A 6631-nucleotide genomic window follows, 5' to 3' on the forward strand; every position below is an offset into this window, starting at 1 on the left:
TACTTAGCAAATGTTAACATCCTAACGCATTAAAGAATGATAATGAACTCCGCAGATCCTCTGTGTTTTGTCAGGAGGAGGTGCAACTGCCTTGTGCATGTGTGAAAGGCAAACTCTGGGTAAACTCCAGACCTGATTCTCCGGACTTTACCTGCAGCTCATGTCTGTTGTAGGGAGTGCCATCGCAATTTCGTGGTGTTGTTGTCTGCAATACAAAAGAATCTTGAATGGTAACTATCAGCATGACAGCATTGTCACAGGGAGCGTGTTGATGTTTGCATGTAGTGCAATAAAGCACCACTGAGGGAAACAGCAGGACAAACAGAGCTGCTGTTTGGCTGTAGACTCTTGGGACTTGTGCGAACTGCCTGGCCAAATATATATTTGCTGGTACATCCAGATTGTAGATAGATTTAGGAAAGTCTGGACAGGAAAAACACAGTAAAATGCGATGTTTGCAAATCCAAACCACAGGAGGTGGATTGAAATGCTATAATAATAATCAGATCTCGAGAGATGCGTCTCAATCTGAACTGAGCTGGGGCTGCTTATTTCAGATTTGTCTTTTGAGTCACAGATACTAAATTTGAGACAGTGAGTTGAGCATATGACACACACACACACACACACACACACACACACACACACACACACACACACACACACACACACACACACACACACACACACACACACACAGACAAACGCACACTCACACAGTAGTAAAGCCTGTGATGTCTGTGACTTTATGACTGCGGCAGCGCCTGCGTTGCTGCAGGGCCAAACATTAACAGCAGCTTTTTCATCTGACGACACAGACTGACCGCTGTGTCGCTAATTACTCTGCTGTTGAGCTCCGTCACCTCATGGCCCCTTGTGACTTGTCACCACCCACCCAGCATGTAGCCGTCAGTCCCCCTAGACACAGACACGGTGCCTGAGCCAAAAACACAAAAGAGACAAAAGTGAAAGTCATCGTCTTTTCATCTACAAAGACACTACATATTATATATATGACAGTTGGGGTCTCCCATTGGGGTCCACTCAGCACTATATCAGCTCAAATAACAGCCCTCATTCCCCCTCTGCATCATCTTATCAGCACTATTAATCACATAAACACTGTGTGATCTAATCAGGAGTCGATTTATGTTCCATTTCTGCTATCTGCGCCGCCTTTTCACCTTGTGTATTTGAATACATCAGCCAAACTAGAGCAAATAAACCCCAGATAATACTTGTGTTTACACAGAGAAGTCAGTGCTCTTGGCTGGCTTTCAGCGATGTGTCACTCTGCAAGGCTGAGTATGAATGTCACTAAAAATCTGGGGCAGTTAACTTCCACATTCCTGCCGTGTGGTAAACCCACAAGCATTTGATAGTTTTCAGCTGAGAATTAGGTCAGGAATGTGTTAACTCACCGTTCCAGATGAGATTGAGGTAATTAAACTGCAAAAAGCAAATACTGTTTAAATGGTGCAATCAATCTCATGTCTGGTCACTAAATATGATGTTAATCACTGCTGAATAGCGATCCATCATTTAATGGCAAGATAACTAAGAAAAGATTATTTTCCAGAATGATGAACTGTTCTTTTAAGGTCATTGTTTCTGACTATAGGATCAGTTGTTTGGTTTTAAGCTCATGAATGCTTAGTCAGTCACACCCTCCATTAGAACATCACGAGGTGTTAATTGTGATCATTCCTATTAAGAGGTTCTCAATCTGGAATTTGCATCAATCTACTAATTCCAGAAATCTCTGTAAATCTGTATGTGGCTCAGATTACTGGAGAACCCTTCATGCAATGTGTGTAGTTGGAGGGCCCAAGGAAGTGCAGTGAAGAATTTGGTGTGATTTGCAATATGTTCAACATTAAGCAAACAGCTCATTCCAAACACGCAGATTTAAAACAGGCACTGCACTATTGTCCAGAAGTTGTCCAACCTGCATGGTTTCCTGGGAGTTTGCTCTGTGATGTGTTGCACGTCACATCAGCAGTTGTTTGGTTTTAATCGTATGCCTAGTCAGTCACACTTTGCTTGAGACCATCACCGAGGTGTTAATTGAGATTATTGCCTATAATGAGGGATTTCACCTGGGAGTGGTCGCCATCTTAAATCAGCATGTTCTCCTGTCTGAAACGTTCCTCCCAAAGAGTGTAATATCTTATTAAACCAGGTAAAAGTCTAAAAAAATATACAACACAAACAAACAGCACATGTGTAACAGAGTTAGAAATGTACTTTATTTATTTTTATTTAGAATTTGTATTTGTGAATTTTATTAGTTATTTTACTTTATTAACGCTACCTGCGGAAGTGACCTTGCTGTGCGTCACCTTTTGTGTTCCTCCGAAAGCTTATACTTCCTGTCAACCCCTCCCCCCTCAGTGTTGTTTTACATTGCTGAGGTGAATAAAAAGCTGGAAACCAACCCCCTGAGTCATTCATCCTTGTGGCCAATCCATATCCGTTACACATGTACAATCCTCAGAGTGGATTCTTGATAAAAATTCCTTTCTGTTAAAGGGGAGTTTTTTCTCTTCACAGTCGCCAAGTGTTTGCTCGTTGTGGGAACTGATGGTTTCTCTATAAAATTGTAAGGTGTCAATATTACCCTGCAAAATGCCTTGAGATAAAGTATGTTGTGATTTCCAGCTATACAAATACAATTGGATTGAATTGTTCGGAATAAGTTCTGATCACTAACGTTGCAGAATGTGGGACCAGAGCGCTCTTACTTCCATGAACACTGAGTCAGACATGATGCAGCTTGTTTACTGCCCTCCTCCACATCCTGTTTAGTCTAATGAGAAACCACACCATCATCACAAGGACAAATGTGCATCTTCTGCGACGGGAGCAGCCGGAGCTGCTGCCTTTGATTAGATGCTAATGTCGTTATCACACAGGCATGTGGCATGAATGCTCCTCTATCAGAGATGAAGACTGTGCTCCTTTGTGTGCGGCTGCTTTCCTCCCCATGCACTCTGCTAATGGTCTTGATGATATTAGCCCCCCCCCCCCGCCTGACTCTTCAACCAGCGGGGTGGTGATCCTCTGTCCTCCTGACTCCAGAGTGACAGAATGCTTTCTCGTCACATCATCAGACCACACCTCACCCGACTCTCTTTTTCCCCACTCTCTCATTCTATATCTATCTCTTTCATCGTTTTTCTCTCTGTGCGTTTCCTCTGACTCTCTCGCCCACAACAAACACACAGCTGCCCCACACGACGTCACATAACCACCAGAGTGGCTCTAAAATGAGCTGTGCATGGAGGAGACTGACAGCTAAATTATGTGTAACATGTATGTTCCACGCTATCTTTGTCTTCAGACGGCCTGGTGGGGTGGGAACATTGCTTCATGAGGCTGGAGGTCTATTTTCGTCTCAGAAAATATGCTCCAGTTAAATCTTGTTGACAGAGGCTCTCTTGAGGTTTGAGAAGCTTTTTTCTTGTGGCTTGAGTTGTTTGTGTAACGTGTCATGTGTGGTATGTCAGGACATAATGTCGCAACCTCATCAACGCATTCTGCATATAGACATGTGCAGATCAAACATGGGAAAAAGAGCAGACGACAAACAAATCTGTTCCCTCCTATTTTTTGCAGTGTCTCACTTCAGTGCTTTTACAACATGAGAAACACTGGTAACTATTGAGGTAGTAAAGTAAATTAGTATCTTCAAAATAATAATAACAATTTAAATCAATTTAAAACTTCTTTTTACCTTTGCCATGGAGGTTATGTTTTTGGCCCTGTCCGTTTGTTGGTTTATTTGTTTATTTGTCAGCAGGATGATGCAAAAAATTCCCAATGGATTTCTCTGAAACTTGGTGGAAGGATGGTAAATGGGCCAAGGAAGAACCTATTGAATTTTGACATGGAATTAGACAGAGGCGCAGATACAGGAACTTTCTTTAACATAGCATTTTTGGTGTGCGCTCCAAGTTTATAGTGGAAATACCTTGAGTTACAGGAACCTATGGGCCATGTCAATGTGGAGCATATATATATATAAAAAAAAAAACTGTAGAGTACGTCCTTTGGAAATCTTTCATAAAAGCATTGAATATGGAATAGAACAGTAATAACACAACTCTACACGCAACTACGAGCACAAATCATAAGTCATTCATTTATACATACAGTTTGTCAAACAGGGTCAAACATTATGCAAATTATGCAACAAATTAGACCTATGATTTGAACAATATACAACGCACGTAGTTCTATTGCTGCCACATCAGGAACCCTAACCCAGTTTTATTCAACCTTGCTACGTTACAGACATTATTCTGTAGTTGTTAATTGCTGCCACTGCTCTCTAAGTATTTGTTCATAAGGTTGTAATTATCAACCTGTAGGTCATTCTATTGTCTATCTAAAAGTCTGGCCATGTTGAAAGAAGTCATAATGTTAAAAGTTCATTGAGAGATGAAGGGGGTCTCACTCTGGTGGGATTTACAGCTCATCACCAGTTAGTTCATAATATACAGTAAGTGCACAATTCTCCCAGTGAAGGATGGTGGTCGTTCAAATTAAAACCATTGCAGGAATGTCTCGTACCTGCACACATCCTTTCATTTGCTGCAGTGCTTTATGTCGGCCTGTGACTCCTGGACCTCGTTCGTGGGTCCATCAGTCTTGCATGCACATTGTGTGTAGCAGTGACAGCCTTCACCGAGGACCCTGCTAGGTGCAACATCTGGTTTGGGGTGATGCTCTTTGGTCTTTAATGGCCTCTGCGAGAGGCCACATCAATGGCAGGGATGATAAATCTGAACAATGAGAGAGCCAGTAAAGCAGTCAGCAGGCGTTCGTCGGAGCAGGCTACAGGAAGTGTGGCTCCTCTTGACCCATGAACCCTGAGGTGATGTGTGCCCTTCAGTCTGCTCTCTGCGCTGGGGTTTCTGACACACTGGCATATGCCCTGTTGTTGTGATCTCATGAGTTACAATGGGGATTACACGGTCAGAGTAGGAATTGTCGGCCATTTCTTGATTGGTTTGATGCAACAAATTCGCCAAAGCAAATGATTTGCTTAGGTCTACACAAGATAAAAAAAATATTGTTAAACTGATGTTTAATCAGCTGTTATATGCTTAATATTTACTCTCCCGTCAACTTGTTCCTTCCCTCAATGGAATGTTGCTCACTCTTACAAAAACATGGATTAGGATAAGTTTTATTTTCTACTTGGGAGGAAAATTGTCTCTACCATTTTATACATCATTCATAAAAAGTAGAAATGAACACCATTAAAAAAAACGGCATAAACAGCACAACAATATTTGACATTTGGAAAATACACTTCTTGCGTTGAGGTCAATGGGCAAAGAGAGAGATCAATACTACTCTCATGTGATATGAGAATGTTTTGACACTCTTATCTATTTCGTTTGAGAAATGTAACTGCCCATTCAGCAGCTGAATTAAAAATTTGTATACAGAGAGAAATATTAAAAACATTAATCTTGACTTTGCTTGCCAGTGCTTGCCTGGTGCCTGTCAGTAAACAACACCGACTTGTTAACACCATAGGGACAATAATTGGCAGTTTTACAGCAGTCTGGCTCTACACAGGCCGACTGTTCCACACATAAAACTTCTCTCAATTAGTGCTGAGCAGATGCCCCAGTCGTCAGGAGAAGATCAATAAGGGTCAGTTGTGACAGACTGGTCGGCCATCTTTACAACACGGCTTCTGCGGGCTAATGTGAGAAGAAAGGTTGGTAATGTTAACGCTGCAGGAACAGAGGGACCCTCACAAAGACAAAAGGGCCCACTCGAGTTAAAAGGGGGCCTGCAGCACAGTGACCTCCTGGACCCCGAGAGTTGCCCTCTCACAGGGGGCCGCTGCCCGCTGCTCTGGAGGAACTGATACGCTGCAGCCGAACAAAGTTACGATCCAGGTCTATATAAGGAGAGGGCTGAAGAAGCTGACGAACAGGGAAGTGGACTTCTGCTAGTGCTCCCTATGTGGCAGACGTTTACAACTACTTGTCTAAACAATAGCAAGTGAGGTGGACAGAGAGAGGAAAAGGTTTTACTCCACGTGTCCAACACCATATTTGGAAGAAAGTGACAGCTGTGGCTTATCAGGCTGTTTATGAACGACTGTACCTGAGCACCACCAGCAGTGTCTTGAAAAATGAGATACTCCCTATATAATTTCAGCCATGATGGCTTCAAGTGAAAATCTCAACACAGTCTGCTATAGCTGTTTGTTCTGGTTGTGAAATGAGAATAAATCTGGTGCTCCTACACAGTCCTCGCTATTTAACATGGAATCAAACAAACACCATTTCAGCCAATCAGACGGTGCTGAGCGAATTAATGCTCTGCACACAGTTCTACTAGGAAATACGATTTTTTTAATCGGAAAAAGAAACAACAGAAAATCAAATTGTAGCTGTTGGTGTTGGTATTGAAACGGTGGCCGCATTTAAATCAATGTATGTTAAAGGCTTAGAGGTTAAAAATACTTACATTATGGAACTGTGTAGGTTATTTGATTGATGCATTAGTCAAAATGCTATCTGCCAGGTAATGTCATCTTCCTTATTACAATACTATTACTGTAATACTATTTTATACTCTGTTTTAGATGCTGTGTTTATGT

This window comes from Hippoglossus stenolepis, chromosome 3, assembly GCF_022539355.2.
Source record: "Hippoglossus stenolepis isolate QCI-W04-F060 chromosome 3, HSTE1.2, whole genome shotgun sequence".
NCBI lineage: Eukaryota > Metazoa > Chordata > Actinopteri > Pleuronectiformes > Pleuronectidae > Hippoglossus > Hippoglossus stenolepis.